Here is a 23,637-nt window from a genome sequence, read left to right as displayed (position 1 = left end):
TTGAGAAAGGAAAATAAGGATTCCAAAATTTTTAATATGAACTCCAGGAATCTTGCATTCTTAGTCTAAAGCTTTAGTCCAGGAATTAGACATGGCTCACTAGCCAGCCAAGCTTTCAATGAAAGCTCCGGTCCAAAACACTAGACATGGCCAATGGCCAGCCAAGCTTCAGAAAGATATCAGAATATACTGCTCATTACTTATCAAATATGTAACTTGCCTCTATACTGATGGTTTGGAAACCTCAGTCCAAATGAATTTAGGCATGGCTTTACAGCCAGCCAGGCTTTACATGCTTCATGAAACACTAGAATTCATTCTTAAAAATTTTGAATAAAAATATATTTTTTTGAAAACATTTTTTTTTCGAAAACAGGTGAGAAAATTTTGAAAAATTTTTGAAAAATTTTTAAAAACAAAACAAAAAGAAAATTACCTAATCTGAGCAACAAGATGAACCGTCAGTTGTCCAAACTCGAACAATCTCCGGCAACGGCGCCAAAAACTTGGTGCGCAGAATTTGTGATTACACTTTAATTATGTAAAATTCATCGCTCTTTCTTTCCTTGGTAATGGCGCCACAAACATGATGCCAATACCATGGTTCACAACTTCACACAACTAACCAGCAAGTGCACTGGGTCGTCCAAGTAATACCTTACGTGAGTAAGGGTCGAATCCCACGGAGATTGTTGGTATGAAGCAAGCTATGGTCACCTTGCAAATCTCAGTCAGGTAGATATAAAATAGTAATGAGGTTTTCGAAATTAAATAATAAAATAGGGATAGAAATACTTATGTAAATCATTGGTGAGAATTTCAGATAAGCGAATAGAGATGCTTTTGTTCCTCTGAACCTCTGCTTTCCTGCTATCTTCATCCAATCAGTCTTACTCCTTTCCATGGCTGGCTTTATGTGATACATCACCATTGTCAATGGCTACTTTCGGTCTTCTCTCGAGAAAATGATCCAAATGCCCTGTCACGGCACGGCTAATCGTCTGGAGGCATCACCCTTGCTAATGGCTTCATCTTATCCTCTCAGTGAAAATGATCAACGCAACCTGTCACAGCATGGCTATTCATCTGTCGGTTCTCGATCATGCTGGAATATGATTTACTATCCTTTTGCGTCTGTCACTACGCCCAGCAATCACAAGTTTGGAGCTCGTCACAGTCATTCATTCATTGAATCCTACTCGGAATACCACAGACAAGGTTTAGACTTTCCGGATTCTCTTGAATGCCGCCATCATTCTAGCTTACACCACGAAGATTCCGATTACGAGATCTAAGAGATACTCATTCAATCGAAAGAAGAACGGAAGTGGTTGTCAGGCACACGTTCATAGGGAATGATGATGATTGTCACGTTCATCACATTCAGGTTGAAGTGCGAATGAATATCTTAGAAGCGAAATAAGATGAGTTGAATAGAAAACAGTAGTACTTTGCATTAATCTTTGAGGAACAGCAGAGCTCCACACCTTAATCTATGGAGTGTAGAAACTCTACCGTTGAAAATACATAAATGAAACGTCCAGGCATGGCCGAAATGGCCAGCCCCCAAAATGTGATCACATGATCAAAATACAATCCATGATCCAGGATGTCAAATACAATAGTGAAATGTCTTATTTATAATAAACTAGCTACTAGGGTTTACAGAAGTAAGTAATTGATGCATAAATCCACTTTCGGGGCCCACTTGGTGTGTGCTTGCACTGAGCTTTGAGTGTTGCACGTGTAGAGGTCCTTCTTGGAGTTGAACGCCAGCTTTTGTGCCAGTTTGGGCGTTCAACTCTGGTTTTGGATCCTTTTCTGGCGCTGGACGCCAGAATTGGGCAGAAAGCTGGCGTTGAACGCCAGTTTTCGTCATCTAAACTTGTCCAAAGTATGGACTATTATATATTGCTGGAAATCCCTGGATGTCTACTTTCCAACGCAGTTGGAAGCGCGCCATTTTGAGTTCTGTAACTCCAGAAAATCCACTTTGAGTGCAGGGAGGTCAGAATCCAACAGCATCAGCAGTCCTTCTTCAACCTCTGAATCTGATTTTTGCTCAAGTCCCTCAATTTCAGCCAGAAAATATCTAAAATCACAGAAAAACACAAAAACTCATAGTAAAGTCCAGAAATGTGAATTTAACATAAAAACTAATGAAAACATCCCTAAAAGTAACTAGATCCTACTAAAAATATACTAAAAACAATGCCAAAAAGCGTATAAATTATCCGCTCATCAGGCTCCAACACCAACATAAAAATGCATGGAAAAGGAAAGAAAAAGAAACCAAAAATAAGTAAGCTAAGATGAAATTTAGGAAGATAGAAAAATAATTAAATGCAATAATTAAATGAAGAATGAAATAGTAGACGAGAGAAAGAAAAGAAACCTGATAAAGAAGATGAAGAGGAAGAAAAAAGAAGTAGGAAGTAAGAAGTAAGAAGTGGGAAGTGGGAAGGAAGAAAGAAGAAAGAAGAAAGAATTAGGATTGGGAGGGGAAAATTGAAATCTGGGCGGCGTACTGTGTAAGTGAGGCGGCGCATACGGCACGCGTATGCGTGGGTTGCACAAATTGGATAGTGATGCGTAAGCGTCTAGCACGCATACGCGTGCTCTGGATTGTGCTAGTGGCGCGAGACCAACCCCGTGATGAGCGGATAATTTATACCCTTTTTGGTAATCTTTTTACATGGTTTGTAATATGTTTTAGTTATTTTTTATTATATTTTTATTAGTTTTTATACAAAAATCACATTTCTGGACTTTACTATGAGTTTATGTGTTTTTCTGTAATTTCAGGTATTTTCTGGCTGAAATTGAGGGACCTGAGTAAAAATCTGATTCAGAGGCTGAAAAAGGACTGCAGATGCTGTTGGATTCTGACCCTCCTGCACTCGAAGTAGAGTTTTTGGAGTTACAGAAGCCCAATTGGCTCGCTCTCAATTGTGTTGAAAAGTAGTCATCCTGGGCTTTCTAGCAATATATAATAGTCCATACTTTCCTTGAGATTTGATGGCCCAAACTGGCGCTCAAAGCCAGCCTAAAACTTTCTAGAGTTAAACGCCCAAACTGGCACCCAAGCTGGCGTTTAACTCCAGGAACAACCTATGCACGTGTAAATCTCAATGCTCAGCCCAAGCACACACCAAGTGGGCCCTGGAAGTGGATTTCTACACTATCTACACTTAGTTACTCATTTTCTGTAAACCTAAGTTACTAGTTTAGTATAAATAGAACTTTTTATTATTGTATTTACAGACTTTACCATCTTTATACTTGGATGTTGTTGTTCACGTTTAGAGGCTAGCCTCACGGCCATGCCTAGACCTCTTTCACTTATGTATTTTCTACGGTGGAGTTTATACACCCCATAGATTAAGGTATGGAGCTCTGCTGTTCTTCAGGAATTAATGCAAGTACTATTGTTTCTCTTTCAATTCACGCCTACTTCTTCTCCAAGATATACTCTTGTATTTAATTCAGTTAAGTCAGAATGAAGGGGTGACACGTGACAATCACCCAATCTTCGTTACTCGCTTAGCCAAGATCCGCGTGCCTGACAACCACAAAGCGGTTTACATGATGTTCAACGTAGTCATTGGATGACAACTGGAGTATATTCTCTTGGGTATCTAATACACGGACCGAGTCTGTGAGATTAGTATCTTCGTGGTATAGGCTAGAACCAATTGGCATCATTCCTGGGATCTGAAAAGTCTAAACCTTGTCTGTGGTATTCCGAGTACGATCTGGGAAGGGATGACTATGACGAGCTTCAAACCTGCGAATGTTGGGTGCAGTAACTGGTGCACGAAATCACAATCACACTTTTGCAATTCCGCACAACTAACCAGCAAGTGCACTGGGTCGTCCAAGTAATACCTTACGTGAGTAAGGGTCGATCCCACGGAGATTGTCGGCTTGAAGCAAGCTATGGTTATCTTGTAACTCTTAGTCAAGATATCAACAATTCTCAGATTTAATTGTAAAAAGTAAAAGAACATGAAATAAATACTTGTTATGCAGTAATGGAGAACAGGTTAAGGTTTTGGAGATGCTCTGTCTTCTGAATCTCTACTTTCCTACTGTCTTCTTCTTCATGCACGCAAGGCTCCTTCCATAGCAAGCTGTATGTTGGTGGATCACCGTTGTCAATGGCTACCATCCATCCTCTCAGTGAAAATAGTCCAAATGTGCTGTCACCACACGGCTAATAATCTGTTGGTTCTCACTCATGTTGGAATAGAATCCATTGATTCTTTTGCGTCTTTCACTACGCCCAACACTCGTGAGTTTGAAGCTCGTCACAGTCATCCCTTCCTAGATCCTACTCGGAATACCACAGACAAGGTTTTGACTTTCCGGATCTCAGGAATGGCTGCCAATAGTTCTAGCATATACCACGAAGACTCTGATCGTGAACCAGGAGGCTAAGAGACACACACTCAAGCTATTGCAGGTAGAACGGAGGTGGTTGTCAGGCATGCGTTCATAGGTGAGAATGATGATGAGTGCCACGGATCATCACATTCATTAGAGTGAAGTGCGAGTGAATATCTTAGAATAGAAACAAGTGTGATTGAATGAAAAAACAGTAGTAATTGCATTAATTCATCGAAACACAGCAGAGCTCCTCACCCCCAACCAAGGGATTTAGAGACTTATGCCGTCAGAAATACAATATGAAATGTGTAAAATGTCATGAGGTCCATAGTAAGTCTCTAAAAGTTGTTTTTATACAAAACTAGTAGCTAGGGTTATAGAAAATAAGTAACTAAGTGCAGATAGTGTAGAAATCCACTTCCGGGGCCCACTTGGTGTGTGCTTGGGCTGAGCATTGAGCTTTACACGTGTAGAGGCTTCTCTTGGAGTTAAATGCCAGGTTGTAGCCTGTTTCTGGCGTTTAACTCTGGTTTGCAACCTGTTTCTGGCGTTTAACGCCAGAATAGGGTAAAGACTTGGCGTTAAACGCCAATTTGCCTCGTCAAAACTTAGGTAAAGTATGGACTATTATATATTTCTGGAAAGCCCTGGATGTCTACTTTCCAAAGCAATTGAGAGCGCACCAATTGGTTTTTGGTAGCTCCAGAAAATTTATTTCGAGTGCAGGGAGGTCAGAATCCAACAGCATATGTAGTCCTTTTTCAGCCTCTAAATCAGATTTTTGCTCAGGTCCCTTAATTTCAGCCAGAAAATACCTGAAATTACAGAAAAACACAAAAACTCATAGTAAATTCCAGAAATGTGAATTTCGAATAAAAACTAATAAAAATATACTTAAAAAGTAATTAAAACATGCTGAAAACTACTTAAAAACAATGCGAAAAAGCGTATAAATTATCCGCTCATCACAACACCAAACTTAAATTGTTGCTTGTCCCCAAGCAACTAAAAATCAAATAGGATAAAAAGAAGAGAATATACTACAAATTCCAAAATATCAATGAAACTTAGTTCCAATTAAATGAGCGGGACTAGTAGCTTTTTGCCTCTGAACAGTTTTAGCATCTCACTTTATTCTTTGAAGCTCGGAATGACTGGCATCTATAGGAACTCAGAATTTAGATAGTGTTATTGATTCTCCTAGTTCAGTATGTTAATTCTTGAACATAGCTACTTTATGAGTCTTCGCCGTGGCCCTAAGCACTTTGTCTTCCAGTATTACCACCGGATACATAAATGCCACAGACACATAACTGGGTGAACCTTTTCAGATTGTGACTCAGCTTTGCTAAATTCCCCAATTAGAGGTGTCCAGAGTTCTTAAGCACACTCTTTTTTGCTTTGGACCTCGACTTTAACTGCTCAGTCTCAAGCTTTTCACTTGACACCTTCACACCACAAGCACATGGTTAGGGACAGCTTGGTTTTGCCGCTTAGGCCAGGATTTTATTCCTTCGGGCCCTCCTATCCATTAATGCTCAAAGCCTTGGATCCTTTTTACCCTTGCCTTTTGTTTTAAAGAGCTATTGGCTTTTTCAGCTTGCTTTTTCTTTTTCTTTCTCTCTTTTTTTCACAAGCTTTGTTATTCACTGCTTTTTCTTGCTTCAAGAATCAATATTTTTATTTTTCAGATTATCAAATAACAATTCTCCTTTTTCATCATTCTTTCAAGAGCCAACAATTTTAACATCCATAAATAGCAAATTCAAAAGACATATACATTGTTCAAGCATTCATTCAGAGAAGCAAAAAGTATTGTCACCACCTCAAAATAATTAAACAAATTTCAAGGATGAATTCGAAATCATGTGCTTCTTGTTCTTTTGTGATTAAAAGTATTTTTCATTTAAGAGAGGTGATGGATTCATGAGATATTCATAACTTTAAGGTATAGACTCTAATCTTTATTTATTATTTAATAGAAATAATATAAAATAGGCATAGAAGCAGACAATTAGTAATAAAAGAAATGAAATTAACGACATAAAGACAAATGACTCTAATACTAATACTCATGTACTCTTAAAATGGATAAAAGGTTATCACAGAGTTAGGACTCAACAACCTTTATTTTGGGAGATGGATGCTCCTTTAGTCTGTGGGGTGCTTGGCCCTTCAAGAGATAGCTTCTGGCGCTTCAGCTCCTGTAGCTCACGCCCCTGCTCCTCTTGTTCCTTCAGCAGTTTGCAGAGCATGCTATTTTGTACTTGCTGTTCTTCTTTCAGTTGATCCATAGCTTCTTGCAATTTGGTGACAGATGCTTCTAAGCGGGTCCAGTAGTCAATCTGAGGGATTTCTGAAAAGAACTCCTTTGCCCTCCTTTTGATGGAGTTATCCTGCACTTGTCCTTCCGTTAACTTTTTGGTGATTGGGTGCTCAACTGAGATATACTCATCCATTCCCATCTTCACTCCAGCATCTTTACATAGCAGAGAAACTAGGCTTGGGTAAGCCAATTTGGCGTCAGTGGAGTTCTTGTTTGCAATTGTGTAGAGCTCACAAGAAATCAAATGATGAATCTCCACTTCGTTACCCAGCATAATGCAGTGGATCATCACTGCTCTTTTGACAGTGACTTCAGAGTAGTTGCTGGTGGACAGTATAGAACGCCCAATGAAGTCCAGCCAACCCCTAGCAATTGGTTTGAGATCTCCTCGCTTGAGTTGATTTGGGACACCTTTTGTATTGGTTATCTACTTGGTTCCAGGGATGCATATGTCCTCTAGAACTTGGTCTAAGCGCTTATCAAATTTCACCATTCTCCTATTAAAGGATTCTGGATCATCTTGTAGTTGAGGCAGCTTGAAGACCTCTCTTATTCTGTCCTGGTGGAAGTACATAATCTTCCCTCTGACCAAGATTCGAAAGGTATAGAAAGCGGCTCTAGTTAATCTCTGCTTATCTGTTTGCCACAGATTTGTGTAGAATTCCTGAACCATATTTCTACCTACCTTTGTCTCAGGATTAGCCAGAATTTCCTAGCCTCTTTTTCGAATCTGCTCTTGGATCTCTGGATATTCGTCTTCTTTTAGATCGAATTTAACTTCCGGGATCACTGATCTTAGACCCATTATTCTATAGTAATGGTCTGCATGTTCTTTGGTTAAAAACCTCTCTTGATTCCAAAGTGATTTTGGAATATTCTCTTTCTTGCCTCTTGAAGTGGTTTATTTTCCTTTAGGAGCCATGATCTTAGTGAGTCTTAGCTTAGTGATCACAAAAAGCGCACCAAACTTAGAAGTTTGCTTGTCCTCAAGCAAAAGAAAGGAAAAGAGAGGAAGAGAAGGAGAGACAAATTCAAATTGTGGAGGAGAGGGGGATGGCCGAATTTGAATTTAAAGAAGGGGGTGGGTTCAAAAATTTTGAAAAAGATATGCTAGAAGATATGATTTGTAAAAAGACAATTATGATATGCAAAAAATGTAGTTTTAAAATTGAAAAGAGGAGAGAGAGATTTGAAAAAAAATAAATCTAATTTTTGAAAAGATAGTATGATGATTTGGAAAAGATTTGAAAAGAAGTTGATGGAGAATGAAGAAAGATTTTTAAAAAAGTTTATATATATATATATTTTTTTTTTCTTTTTTTTGAAATTGAAATTGAAAGATGATGATATGTAACATGTTTATGCAAGAAATTATGGATGAAATCATGAAAATTTAAAAAAATTGAGTTGAAAAACAAAACTTCCTCCCCTCCACAATCCTGACGTTAAACGCCCAACTGCTGCTTGTTTTGGGTGTTTAACGCCCATCTGTAGCCTCTTTTGGGCGTTTAACGCCCAGCTGTTGCTTCTGGCTGGCGTTAAATGCCAGAAATCTTTTGTCACTGGGCATTTTTCTGAACACCCAAGATGCTGCATGTTTGGCGTTAAACGCCCAGAATGGCACCCATTATAGCGTTTAACGCCCAAAAAGGTATCATTACTGGCGTTAAATGCCCAGTAGAAGCTTCTTTTGGGCATTTAACGCCCAAATGTACCTCTTACTGGCATTTTCTTGCCAGTGAGCTCCTTTTCCCTGTTTTATAATCTGAATCCCTCTGTAACTCTGTGAACTTATGCAATTGATACTCTACCTTGAAGATTATTTATATTAAACTCGTATAATTATTATTTAAATAACAAATAAGCCCTGCTAATGGCTGGATTGCCTCCCAGCAAGTGCTTCTTTTTTGTCTTTAGCTGGACCTTGCTGAGCTTTTAATCTAGCCTCAGCTTTGAGCACTCTTGCTCGACATTGCCTTCAAGATAATGCTTGATTCTCTGTCCATTAACAATGAACTTCTTATTAGAATCAATGTCTTGAAGCTCCACATAGCCATATGGTAACACACTTGTGATCGCATATGGTCCCCTCCACCGGGATTTTAGTTTCCCGGGGAATAATCTCAGCCTAGAGTTAAACAGCAGAACCTTCTGTCCTGGTTCAAAGACTCTAGATGACAGCTTTCTGTCATGCCACCTTTTTGCTTTCTCTTTTTAAAGCTTGGCATTTTTGAAAGCAGTGAGTCTAAATTCCTCTAGCTCATTCAGCTGGAGCAATCTTTTTTCTCCAGCTAATTTGGCATCAAAGTTTAGGAATCTAGTTACCCAGTAGGCCTTATGCTCCAGTTCCATGGGCAGATGACAGGCCTAACCATACACAAGCTGGTATGGAGAGGTCCCTATAGGAGTCTTGAATGCTGTTCTGTATGCCCATAGAGCATCATCCAAGCTTCTTGCCCAATCCTTTCTACAGGTACTTACAGTCCGTTCCAGGATTCTTTTTGGTTCTCTATTAGAGACTTCAGCTTGCCCATTTGTCTGTGGATGATATGGAGTTGCCACCTTGTGGCTAATTTCATATCGGACCATAGCAGAGTAAAGCTGTTTGTTGCAAAAGTGAGTGCCCCCATCACTGATTAGTGCTCTAGGGACACCAAACCTGCTGAAGATATGTTTCTGGAGGAACTTCAGCACTATCTTAGTATCATTGGTAGGTGTTGCAATGGCCTCTACCCATTTGGATACATAGTCGACTGCCACCAGAATATAAGTGTTTGAGTATGATGGTGGGAAAGGCCCCATGAAGTCAATACCCCATACGTCAAACAACTCAATCTCTAAGATCCCTTGCTGAGGCATGGCGTAACTATAAGGCAGACTACCAGCTCTCTGGCAGCTGTCACAGTTACGCACAAACTCTCGGGAGTCTTTATAGAGAGTGGGCCAGTAGAAGCCACATTGGAGGACTTTTGTGGCTGTTCGCTCACCGCCGAAATGTCCTCCATATTGTGATCCATGACAATGCCATAGGATCTTCTGTGCTTCTTCTCTAGGCACACACCTACGGATTATCCCATCTGCACATCTCTTAAAGAGATATGGTTCATCCCACAGGTAGTACTTTGCATCAGTTATTAATTTTTCCTTTTGTTGCCTGGTGTACTCCTTGGGTATGAATATTGCAGCTTTATAGTTTGCAATGTCTGCAAACCATGGTGTTTCTTGAATGGCAAATAATTGCTCATCCGGAAAGGTTTCAAAAATCTTAATAAAGGGACAGGACGCCCCTTTTACTGGTTCTATCCGGGACAGATGATCAGCCACTTGGTTCTCTGTCCCTTTTCTGTCTCTTATTTCTATATCAAACTCTTGCAGAAGCAACACCAATCTTATGAGCCTGGGTTTTGAATCCTGCTTTATGAGTAGATATTTAATAGCAGCATGGTCAGTGTACACAATCACTTTGGATCCTACTAAGTATGATCTAAACTTGTCAATGGCATAAACCACTGCAAGCAATTCTTTTTCTGTGGTTGTGTAATTTTTTTGGGCATCATTTAAAACGCGGCTAGCATAATAAATGACATGCAGAAGCTTGTTATGCCTCTATCCCAGTACTGCACCAATGGTATGGTCACTGGCATCACACATTAGTTCGAATGGTAATGTCCATTCTGGTGCAGAAATAACTGGTGCTGTGACCATTTTAGCTTTCAGAGTTTTAAACACCTGCAGACACTCTGTGTCAAATACAAATGGCGTGTCAGCAGCTAGCAGATTGCTCAGAGGTTTTGCAATTTTTGAAAAATCCTTTATAAACCTCCTATAGAATCCTGCATGCCCCAGAAAGCTTTTGATTGCCTTAACATTGGTAGGTGGTGGTAATTTTTCAATTACTTCCACTTTAGCTTGATCCACCTCTATTCCCTTGTTTGAAATTTTGTGCCCAAGGACTATCCCTTTAGTCACCATAAAGTGACATTTTTCCCAGTTTAAAACCAGGTTTGTCTCTTGGCACCTTTTCAGAACAAGTGTTAGGTGACCAAGACAGGAGCTGAATGAGTCTCCATATACTGAGAAGTCATCCATGAAGACTTCCAAAAATTTTTCCACCATATCAGAGAACATAGAGAGCATGCATCTCTGAAAGGTTGCAGGTACATTTCACAACCCAAATGACATCCTTCTGTAGGCAAATACTCCAGATGGACATGTGAATGCTGTTTTCTCTTGATCCTGGAGATCTACTGCAATTTGGTTGTAGCCTGAATAGCCATCCAAAAAGCAGTAATAATCATGACCTGCTAGTCTTTCTAGCATCTGGTCTATGAATGGTAAAGGAAAACGATCCTTTCTGGTGGATGTATTGAGTCTTCTGTAGTCAATACACATGCGCCACCTGTAACTGTTCTTGTAGGAACCAGTTCATTCTTTTCATTATGAACTACTGTCATGCCTCCCTTCTTAGGGACGACTTGGACAGGGCTCACCCATGGGCTATCAGAAATAGGATAAATAATTCCAGCCTCTACTAGTTTAGTGACCTCTTTCTGCACCACTTCCTTTATGGCTGGATTCAGCCGCCTTTGTGGTTGAACCACTGGCTTAGCATTATCCTCCAAGAGGATTTTGTGCATGCATCTGGCTGGGCTAATGCCCTTAAGATCACTTATGGACCACCCAAGAGCTGTCTTGTGTGTCCTTAGCACTTGAATCAGTGCTTCCTCTTCTTGTGGCTTCAAGGTAGAGCTTACGATCACAGGAAAAGTGTTGTCTTCTCCCAGAAATGCATATTTCAAGGATGGTGGTAGTGGTTTGAGCTCGGGCTTGGGAGGCTTTTCCTCCTCCTGAGGTGTTTTCAGAGGTTCTTCTGTTTCCTCTGATTCCTCTAGCTCAGGCTGAACATCTTTAAAGATGTCCTCTAGTTCTGATTCGAGACTCTCAGTCATATTGACTTTCTCTACCAAAGAGTCAATAATATCAACTCTCATGCAGTCCTTCGGTGTGTCTGGATGCTGTATAGCTTTGACAGCATTCAACTTAAACTCATCCTCATTGACTCTTAGGGTCACTTCCCCTTTTTGAACATCAATGAGAGTTCGTCCAGTTGCTAGGAAAAGTCTTTCTAGAATGAGAGTTGCACTCTTGTACTCCTCCATTTCCAGCACTACAAATTCAGTGGGAAAGGCAAATGGCCCAACCTTGACAATCATGTCTTCAATTATACTTGATGGGTATTTTATGGAGCCATCAGCAAGTTGAAGACAAATCCGGGTTGGTTTGATCTCTTCATTCAAACCAAGTTTTCTGATAGTGGATGCAGGGATTAGGTTGATATTTGCCCCAAGATCACATAGAGCTGTCTTGGTGCAAATTCCCTCTAATGTGCATGGTATCATAAAGCTTCCGGGATCCTTAAGCTTCTCTGGTAAGCTTTTAAGAATGACTGCACTGCATTCCTCAATGAGAAAAACTTTTTCAGTTTCTCTCCAATCCTTCTTATGGCTTAAGATTTCTTTCATGAACTTAGAATAAGAGGGTATTTGCTCAAGTGCTTCTGAAAATGAAATATTTATTTCAAGAGTCCTAAGATAGTCTGCAAAGCGGGCAAATTGTTCATCCTGTTCCGCTTGGTGGAGTTTTTGAGGATAAGGTATTTTGGCTTTATATTCTTCAACCTTGGTTACTGCTGGTTTATTTCCTACAAAAGCAGGCTGAGAAGCCTTCTTGAGGGAGTTATTATCAGCACTTGCAGGTGTTTGATCCCTTACTGGCGTTTGAACGCCAGGAGTGGGTGCCGGACTGGCGTTTAACGCCAGATTCCTACCCTGTTCTGGCGTTTGAACGCCAGAATTGAACATGGAATTGGCGTTTGACGCCAACTTTTCACCCTTTTCTGGCGTTTGAACGCCAGAATCATTCCTCTCTGGGCTCTTACTGTCCTCAAAGGGATTTTGGGTAGCATTCTGCTCATCCTCTGTCAATTGTTCTTTCCTTGGCTTTCTGCTGCTTTAAGTTGATGTATTTAATATTTTTCCACTCCTTAATTGAACAGCTTGACACTCCTCTGTTATCTGTTTTGATAACTGCTGTTTTGTCTGATTCAGTTGGGATTCCATATCCTTGTTAGCAATTTTAGTTTCTTGTAGCATCTTCTTAAATTCTGCCAACTGCCTTGTTATAGAAGATAGTTGCTGATTGAGTTTAGCAACTTGCTCCTGAGGACTAAAGTCAATTGATACTGCCTTAGCTTCTTCTTTCATGGAGGACTCATTACTTATGTATAGATGCTGATTTCTAGCAACTACATCAATAAGCTCTTGAGCCTCTTCAATAGTCTTTCTCATGTGTATAGATACACCAGCTGAGTGGTCTAGAGATATTTGAGCTTTTTCTGTAAGCCCATAGTAGAAGATGTCTAGTTGCACCCACTCTGAAAATATTTCAGAGGGGCATTTCCTTAGCATCCCTCTGTACCTCTCCCAAGCATTATAAAGGGATTCATCATCCTCTTGTTTAAAGCCTTGGATGTCCAGCCTTAGCTGTGTCATCCTTTTTGGAGGGAAATATTGATTCAGAAATTGTCTGATAACTGCTTCCATGTTCTTATGCTTGCTGTAGGTTGGTTATTTAACCACCTCTTAGCTTGATCTTTTACAGCAAATGGAAACAGTAATAATCTGTAGACATCCTAATCTACTTTCTTGTCACGTACTGTGCCAGCAATTTGCAAGAACTGTGCCAGAAACTCAGTAGGTTCTTCCTGTGGAAGACCGAAATACTGGCAGTTTTGCTACACCATGACAATGAGCTGAGGTTTTAGCTCAAAACTGCCTGCTTTGATGCTTGGTATACAGATACTACTCCCATATGCAGCAGTAGTGGAATTACCATATGACCCTAGAGTCCTTCTGGACTATTCATTTCCACTAAGATCCATGATGGAGAAAGGGAGATAATGTGGATTGTAAAAAAATTTATTTTTTTTTTTGAATACCGAAAATTAAAAGGAAAATGAAATAAAATAAAAAAAATAACTATGATTTCGAGAATTAGAAAAATAGATAAAAAGGAAATTGAAAATTAAAAAAAGTAATTAATTAAAAAGATTTGAAAAAGGTATGATATTAAAATTTGAGATTGGAAAAGATAAGATAAGATTTTGAAAAAGATATGATTTTAAAAATTTTGACCAAATCAACCTAATGAATTCGAAAATTATGAGCAATTAAAGGAAAGGATATATATATATATTTTTTTTTTTTGAATTTTTTGAAGAAAGAGAAGAACACACAGAAGACACAAGACTTAAAATTTTTAGATCTAATGCTCCTTGTTTTTCGAAAATTTTGGAGGTAAAACACCAAGGAACACCAAACTTAAAAATCTTAAGATCAAAATATAAAGAAGACTCAAGAACACCTTGAAGACCCACAGGAACAGCAAGAATAAAATTCAAAGACTCAAGAACATAAAAAAGAACACCAAACTTAAAACTTTTAGAAAACTAAAAATAAATTTTTGAAAATTAAAGAAAAATAACAAGAGAACACCAAACTTAAAAGTTTGACACAAGATTTAATCAAAGAAAAATTATTTTTGAAAAAGTTTTAAAAGGAAAATACCCAATTACCAAGAACATAAGCACAACGCTCTAGCCAACTGAGCTATAAATTTAACGTGTTTTTTTTTTAAAGGTATTTACTGTATATAAAATTTTTTGAATACTGATAATTTGAAAATGCACAAGAAAAACAAGAAAAGACACAGAACAGGAAAAACTAAAGATCAAACAAGAAAAATAGCAAGAACAACTTGAAGATCAAGAAAGAACAATGAACACAAATTTCGAAAATTTAAAGGAAAATAAAAACATGCAATTGACACCAAACTTAAAATATGAATCTAAACTCAAACAGAAGACTCAAAGAAAAATTAAAAATTAATAAAGAAAAAGAATATTTTTGAAAGGAAAATAGCAGATGCAATTCTAGTGACTCTAAACCAACAAAAATAAATTATTCCTAATCTAAGCAACAAAATAAACCGTCAGTTGTTCAAACTCAAACAATCCCCAGCAACGGCGCCAAAAATATGGTGCATGAAATCACAATCACACTTTTGCAATTCCGCACAACTAACCAGCAAGTGCACTAGGTCGTCCAAGTAATACCTTACGTGAGTAAGGGTCGATCCCACGGAGATTGTCGGCTTGAAGCAAGCTATGGTTATCTTGTAACTCTTAGTCAGGATATCAATAATTCTCAGATTTAATTGTAAAAAGTAAAAGAACATGAAATAAATACTCGTTATGCAGTAATAGAGAACAGGTTGAGGTTTTGGAGATGCTCTGTCTTTTGAATCTCTGCTTTCCTACGGTCTTCTTCTTCACACACGCAAGACTCCTTCTATGGCAAGCTGTATGTTGGTGGATCACCGTTGTCAACGGCTACCATCCATCCTGATGAGCGGATAATTTATACGCTTTTTGGCATTGTTTTTACATAGTTTTCAGTATAATTTAATTAGTTTTTACTATATTTTTATTAGTTTTTAATTAAAATTCACATTTCTGGACTTTACTATGAGTTCGTGTGTTTATCTGTGATTTCAGGTATTTTCTGGCTGAAATTGAGGGACTTGAGCAAAAATCAGATTCAGAGGTTGAAGAAGGACTGCAGATGCTGCTGGATTCTGACCTCCCTGCACTCAAAGTGGATTTTCTCGAGCTACAGAACTCCAAATTGTGCGCTCTCAATTGCGTTGAAAAGTAAACATCCAGGGCTTTCCAGCAATATATAATAGTCCATACTTTGCCCAAGTTTAGATGACGCAAACTGGCGTTCAACGCTAGTTCCATGCTGCATTCTAGAGTTAAACGCCAGAAACAGGTTGCAAAGTGGAGTTAAATGCCAGAAATAGGTTACAAACTGGCGTTCAACTCCAAGAGAAGCCTCTACACGTGTAAAGCTCAATGCTCAGCCCAAGCACACACCAAGTGGGCCCTGAAAGTGGATTTCTGCATCATTTACTTATCTCTGTAAACCCTAGTAATGAGTTTAGCATAAATAGAACTTTTTACTATTGAATTTACATCTTTAGTTTTTCTATAGATCATGTTTGGGGGCTGGCCTCTCGGCCATGCCTGGACCCTCATCACTTATGTATTTTCAACGGTAGAGTTTCTACACACCATAGATTAAGGTGTAGAGCTCTGCTGTTCCTCATGAATTAATGCAAAGTACTACTGTTTTTCTATTCAATTCAACTTATTCCGCTTCTAAGATATTCATTCGCACTTCAATATGGTGGATGTGATGATCGTGATAGTCATCATCATTCTCAACTTATGAACGCGTGCCTGACAACCACTTCCGTTCTACCTTAGATTGAATGGATATCTCTTGGATATCTAATACAAGGGACCGAGTCCGAGTTATTAGTGTCTTCGTGGTATAAGTTAGAACCCATGGACGGCCATTCTTGAGAATCCAGAAAGTCTAAACCTTGTCTGTGGTATTCCAAGTAGGATTCAGGGATTGAATGACTGTGACGAGTTTCAAACTCGCGAGTGCTGGGCGTAGTGACAGACGCAAAAGGATCAATGGATCCTATTCCAGTATAATCGAGAACCGACAGATGATTAGCTATGCAGTGATAGCGCATTAGACCATTTTCACTGAGAGGACAGGTGGCCATTGACAACGGTGATGCCTAACATACAGCTTGCCATGGAAAGGAGTAGGAAGGATTGGATGAAGACAGCAGAAAAGCAGAGGTTCAGAGGGACGAAAGCATCTCTATACACTTATCTGAAGTTCTCACCAATGAATTACATAAGTACCACTATCCTATTTTATATTTTATTTATCTTTTACTTATCAATTCATAAAATCAGTTGAATCTGCCTGACTGAGATTTACAAGGTGACCATAGCTTGCTTCAAGCCGACAATCTCCGTGGGATCGACCCTTACTCACGTAAGGTTTATTACATGGATGACCCAGTGCACTTGCTGGTTAGTTGTACGAAGTTGTGAAATAGAATTAAGAACATAAACGTGCGTATTGAGTTTTTAGCGCCGTTACCAAGGAAGGAATGATCACGATTTCGCACACCAAGTTTTTGGCGCCGTTGCCGGGGATTGTTCGAGTTTGGACAACTGACGATTCATCTTGTTGCTCAGATTAGGTAACTTTATTTTAATTTTAACCTTTTTGTTTTTATTATTTTTATGTTCAAAAATTTCAAAAAAGTTTTAAAATAAATATTTTCAAAAAAAAATTATATTCTTATTCGGAATTTTTGAGAATGAATTCTAGTGTTTCATAATGATTTGTTGAATCCTGGCTGGCTGTAAAGCCATGTCTAAATTCTTTTGGACTGAAGATTCAACTAATCACTTCAATGCATGTAATATCCTGTTGAAGCTTGGCTGGCCATTGGCCATGTCTAGTGTTTTGGACCGGAGCTTTCACTGAAAGCTTGGCTGTCTAGTAAGCCATGTCTAATTCCTGGACTGGAGCTTTAGACTAACATTGCAAGATTCTTGGAATTCTTATTAAACATTTTGAAATCCTTATTTTTCCTTTTTCAATTAATTTTCGAAAAAAAAATTAATAAAATCATAAAAACCAAAAATTTTATGTTTCTTGTTTGAGTCTAGTGTCAATTTTTAAGTCTGGTGTCAAATTGCTTGTTGTTATTTTTCTTGCATTTTCGAAAATTCATGCATTGCATTCTTCATGATCTTCAAGTTGTTCTTGGTAAGTCTTCTTGTTTGATCTTTAAAATTTCTTGTTTTGTGTCTTTTCTTGTTTTTCATATGCATTTTCAATTTGTTAGTGTCTAAAAATTAAAAATCTTTAAGTTTGGTGTCTTGCATGTTTTTCTTCTCTTCAAAATTCTCAAAAATAAGTTCTTGGTGTTCATCTTGACATTCAAAGTGTTCTTGATGTTCATCTTGACATTCATAGTGTTCTCGCATGCATCATGTGTTTTGATCCAAAATTTTCGTGCATTGAGTCTTTTTGTTGTTTTTCTCTTTCATCATTAAAAATTCAAAAAAATAAAAAAATATCTTTCTCTTTTTCTTCTCATCAAATTTGAAAATTTGAATTGACTTTTTCAAAAAATTTTAAAATCTTGTTATTTCTTATGAGTCAAATCAAATTTTCAATTTAAAAATTCTATCTTTTTCAAATCTTTTTCAAAAATCAAATCTTTTTCATTTTTCTTTCATAATTTCGAAATTTTAAAAATTTATTTTCAAAATCTTTTTCTTATTTTTATTTCATATTTTCGAAATTAATGCTAACAATTAATATGATTGATTCAAAAAAATTTTAGTTTGTTACTTGCCTAGTAAGAAAGATTCAACCTTTAAACTCTAGAATCATATCTTTTTAGTTTCTTGTTAGTCAAGTAATCAACTTTGATTTCAAAATCAAATCTTTTTAAATTTCCTTTTCAAATCTTTTTCAAATTAAGTTTCAATCATATCTTTGTCAAAATTAATTTCAAAATCTTTTCTAACTTCTTATCTTTTCAAAATTAATTTTCAAATCTTTTTTTCATAATCCTATCTTTTTGTTTTAATCATATCTTTTTCAAAACTACCTAACTAACTCTCTCTCTCTAATTTTTGAAAATCCCTTCCTCTTTTTCAAAAATTCCTTTTTAATTAATTAATTGTTTTAAATTTAATTTAATTTCATTTTTCTTTTTAATTTCTGAATTTTAATTCTAATTTTAATTAAAAACAAAAATATTTTTCTTTTCTTTTTATTTAATTTTCGAAATTATCTCCCCCTCATCTCTTTCTAATTATTTTATTTATTTACTAACACTTCTCTTCATCTAAAAATTCGAACCCTCTCTTCCTCCTGGTGTTCAAATTTCTTTTCTTCTACTCACATAAAGGAATCTTTATACTGTGACATAGAGGATTCCATATTTTCTTTATTATTTTCTTCTTTGTCATATGAGCAGGAACAAGGATAAGAACATTCTTGTTGAGGCTGATCCTGAACCTGAAAGGACTCTGAAGAGGAAGCTAAGGGAAGCTAAAGCACAACTCTCTCGAGAAAATCTGACAGAAATTTTCGAAAAAGAAGGAGACATGGCCGAAAATAATAACAATGCAAGGAAGATGCTTTGTGACTTTACTGCACCCAATTCCAATTTACATGGAAGAAGCATCTCAATTCCTGCCATTGGAGCAAATAATTTTGAGCTAAAACCTCAATTAGTTTCTCTGATGCAACAGAACTGTAAGTTTCATGGACTTCCATCTGAAGATCCTTTTCAGTTCTTAACTGAATTCTTGCAGATCTGTGATACTGTTAAGACCAATGGGGTTGATCCCGAGGTCTACAGGCTTATGCTTTTCCCGTTTGCTGTAAGAGACAGAGCTAGAATATGGTTGGACTCTCAACCTAAAGATAGCCTGAACTCTTGGGATAAGCTGGTCACGACTTTCTTAGCCAAGTTCTTTCCTCTTCAAAAGCTTAGTAAGCTTAGAGTGGATGTTCAAACCTTTAGATAAAAGGAAGGTGAATCCCTCTATGAAGCTTGGGAGAGATACAAGGAACTGACCAAAAAGTGTCCTTCTGACATGCTTTCATAATGGACCATCCTGGATATATTCTATGATGGTCTGTCTGAATTATCAAAAATGTCATTGGACCATTCTGCAGGTGGATCCATTCACCTAAAGAAAATGCCTACAGAAGCTCAAGAACTCATTGACATGGTTGCAAATAACCAGTTCATGTACACTTCTGAAAGGAATCCTGTGAGTAATGGGACGCCTATGAGGAAGGGAGTTCTTGAAATTGATGCTCTGAATGCCATATTGGCTCAAAACAAAATATTGACTCAGCAAGTCAATATGATTTCTCAGAGTCTGAATGGAATGCAAGCTGCATCCAACAGTACTCAAGAGGCACCTTCTGAAGAAGAAGCTTATGATCCTGAGAACCCTGCAATAGCAGAGGTGAATTACATGGGTGAACCTTATGGAGACACCTATAACCCCTCATGGAGAAATCATCCAAATTTCTCATGGAAGGATCAACAAAAGCCTCAACAAGTCTTTAATAATGGTGGAAGAAACAGGTTTAACAATAGTAAACCTTTTCCATCATCCACTCAGCAACAGACAGAGAATTCTGAGCAGAATCCATCTAGCTTGGCAAATATAGTCTCTGATCTATCTAAGGCCACTTTGAGTTTCACGAATGAAACAAGGTCCTCCATTATAAATTTGGAGGCACAAGTGGGCCAGCTGAGTAAAAGAGTCACTGAAATCCCTCCTAGTACTCTCCCAAGCAATACAGAAGAGAATCCAAAGAGAGAGTGCAAGGCCATAGATTTAACCATCATGGCCGAACCTACAAGGGAGGGATAGGATGTGAATCCTAGTGAGGAAGACCTCCTGGGACGTCCAGTGATCAATAAGGATTTTCCCTCTGAGGAACCAAAGGAATCTGAGGCTCATCTAGAGACCATAGAGATTCCATTGAACCTCCTTATGCCATTCTTGAGCTCTGATGAGTATTCTTCTTCTGAAGAGAATGAAGAGGTTACTGGAGAGCAAGTTGCCAAGTACCTTGGTGCAATCATGAAGTTGAATGCCAAATTATTTGGTAACGAGACTTGGGAAGATGAACCTCCCTTGCACACCAATGAACTGAGTGATCTGGATCAACTGACATTGCCTCAGAAGAAACAGGATCCTGGAAAGTTCTTAATACCTTGTACCATAGGCACCATGACCTTTGAGAAGGCTCTATGTGACCTTGGGTCAGGGATAAACCTCATGCCACTCTCTGTAATGGAGAAACTGGGAATCTTTGAGGTGCAAGCTGCCAGAATCTCATTAGAGATGGCAGACAACTCAAGAAAACAGGCTTATAGACAAGTAGAGGACGTGCTAGTAAAGGTTAAAGGCCTTTACATCCCTGCTGATTTCATAATCCTAGACACTGGGAAGGATGAGGATGAATCTATCATCCTTGGAAGACCCTTCCTAGCCACAGCAAGAGCTGTGATTGATGTGGACAGAGGAGAAATGATCCTTCAACTGAATGAGGACAACCTTGTGTTTAAAACTCAAGGATCTCCTTCTGTAACCATGGAGAGGAAGCATGAAAAGCTTCTCTCACTGCAGAGTCAACCAAAGCCCCCACAGTCAAACTCTAAGTTTGGTGTTGGGAGGCCACAACCAAACTCTAAGTTTGGTGTTGAACCCCCACATTCAAACTCTAAGTTTGGTGTTGGGAGGTTCCAACCTTGCTCTGATTATCTGTGAGGCTCCATGGGAGCTCACTGTCAAACTATTGACATTAAAGAAGCACTTGTTGGGAGGCAACCCAATGTTATTTAATCATATCTATTTTATTTTTTTTTTTTTTGTTATTTCGTGTTTTATTAGGTTGATGATCATGTGGAGTCACAAAAACTACTGAAAAATTAAAAACAGAATGAAAAATAGCATTGAAAATAGCACACCCTGGAGGAGAGGCATACTGGCGTTAAACGCCAGAAACAAGCATCTGTCTGGCGTTTAACGCCAGAAACAAGCATCAAGCTGGCGTTTAACGCCAAAAACAAGCATCTACCTGGCGTTAAACGCCAGAAACAAGCTACATTTGGGCGTTTAACGCCAGAAACAGGCAGCAGTCTGGCGTTAAATGCCAGGATTGCATAGCAAGGGCGTTTTACACGCCTAATTGGAGCAGGGATGTTAAGTCCTTGGCTTCACTGGATCTGTGGACCGCACAGGATCCCAACCACTTCTTCTCTCATCTTCACACCTTTTCATAACACTCGTCCTCAATTAACCTCCACCAATCACCTCCATTACTCCTCCAAAACTATCATACAACCCACCTACACCCACCCACTTAAATTCAAACCATCACTCCTTCCTTTTCATACATCATAACCACCTAAACCCCCTTGAACGAACCATTCACACACCTCCATCTCCTTCATTTTCTTCTTCTTCTACTCACTTCTTTCTTCTTTTGCTCGGGGACGAGCAAACCTTCTAAGTTTGGTGTGGTAAAAGCATTGCTTTTTATTTTTTCATAACCATCTAGGGCACCTAAGGCCAGAGACATTCTCATTGAAGAGGACAAGCCCATCACTAAGAAAAGGATGGAGCAAACAAGAGATCATGGATCTCAACAAGAGCATGAGGAAATCCCCCACCATGAAATCCTTGAGATGCCTCAAGGGATGCACTTTCCTCCACAAAACTATTGGGAGCAAATCAATACCTCCCTAGGAGAATTAAGTTCCAACATGGGACAACTAAGGGTGGAGCATCAAGAGCACTCCATCATCCTCCATGAAATTAGAGAAGATCAAAGAGCTATGAGGGAGGAGCAAGAAAGACAAGGAAGAGACATAGAGGAGCTCAAGAGCACCATTTGTTCTTCAAGGAGAGGAAGACACCACCCTCACTAAGGTGGACTCATTCCTTAATCTCCTTGTCTATTTATTTTCTGTTTTTCGGTTTTTGAGCCTTATGTGTTATTTATATTTGTGTCTTATTACATGATCATTAGTGTCTAAGTGTCTATGCCTTAAAGTTATGAATATGAATCCATCACCTCTCTTGAATGAAAAATGTTTTAAAAACAAAAGAACAAGAAGTACATGGTTTCAAATTCATCCTTGAAACTAGTTTAATTATTTTGATGTGGTGGCAATACTTTTTGTTTTTTGAATGTATGCTTGAACAGTGCATATGTCTTTTGAAGTTGTTGTTTATGAATGTTAAATATGTTGGCTCTTGAAAGAATGATGACAAGGAGAATTGTTATTTGATAATCTAAAAAATCATAAAAATGATTCTTGAAGAAAGAAAAAGCAGTGAATACAAAAGCTTGCAGAAAAAAATATAGCAAAAAAAAAATTAGAAAAAGAAAAAGCAAGCAGAAAAAGCCTAAAGCTCTTTAAACCAAAAGGCAAGAGCAAAAAGCCAATAACCCTTAAAACCAAAAGGCAAGGGTAAATAAAAAGGATCCAAGGCTTTGAGCATCAGTGGATAGGAGGGCCTAAAGGAATAAAATCCTGGCCTAAGCGGCTAAACCAAGCTATCTCTAACCATGTGCTTGTGGCGTGAAGGTGTCAAGTGAAAACTTGAGACTGAGCGGTTAAAGTCAAGGTCCAAAGCAAAAAAAGAGTGTGCTTAAGAACCCTGGACACCTCTAATTGGAGACTTTATCAAAGCTTAGTCACAATCTGAAAAGGTTCACCCAGTTATGTGTCTATGGCATTTATGTATCCGGTGGTAATACTGGAAAACAAAGTGCTTAGGGCAACGGCCAAGACTCATAAAGAAGTTGTGTTCAAGAATCAACATACTGAACTAGGAGAATCAATAACACTATCTGAATACTAAGTTCCTATAGATGCCAATCATTCTGAACCTCAATGGATAAAGTGAGATGCCAAAACTATTCAAGAGGCAAAAAGCTACAAGTCCCGCTCATCTGATTGGAGCAAAGTTTCATTGATATTTTGGAATTTATAGTATATTCTTTTCTTTTTATCCTATTTGATTTTCAGTTGCTTGCGAACAAGCAACAGTTTAAGTTTGGTGTTGTGATGAGCGGATAATTTATACGCTTTTTGGCATTGTTTTTACATAGTTTTCAGTATAATTTAATTAGTTTTTAGTATATTTTTATTAGTTTTTAATTAAAATTCACATTTCTGGACTTTACTATGAGTTTGTGTGTTTTTCTGTGATTTCAGGTATTTTCTGGCTGAAATTGAGGGACTTGAGCAAAAATCAGATTCAGAGGTTGAAGAAGGACTACAGATGCTGCTGGATTCTGACCTCCCTACACTCAAAGTAGATTTTCTGGAGCTACAGAACCTCAAATGGCGCACTCTCAATTGCG

At 38.2% G+C, this 23,637-nt stretch overlaps 1 non-coding gene and 1 pseudogene across 1 annotated transcript; both read right to left on the bottom strand.

Moving 5' to 3' along the window:
* LOC148580722 (uncharacterized) overlaps nucleotides 1-23,637 on the bottom strand; it is a 113,686-nt pseudogene that overhangs the window by 70,603 nt on the left and 19,446 nt on the right.
* Nucleotides 19,230-19,337, bottom strand: LOC148580723 (small nucleolar RNA R71). The gene has a single exon (XR_015899726.1). It is a non-coding gene; the product is annotated as a small nucleolar RNA R71 (small nucleolar RNA).

The sequence above is a fragment of the Arachis ipaensis genome, chromosome B10 (genome assembly GCF_059453495.1).
Source record: "Arachis ipaensis isolate K30076 ecotype BB chromosome B10, ASM5945349v1, whole genome shotgun sequence".
NCBI classification, from domain to species: Eukaryota; Viridiplantae; Streptophyta; class Magnoliopsida; order Fabales; family Fabaceae; genus Arachis; species Arachis ipaensis.
This window is presented reverse-complemented; position numbering and strand designations above follow the sequence as displayed.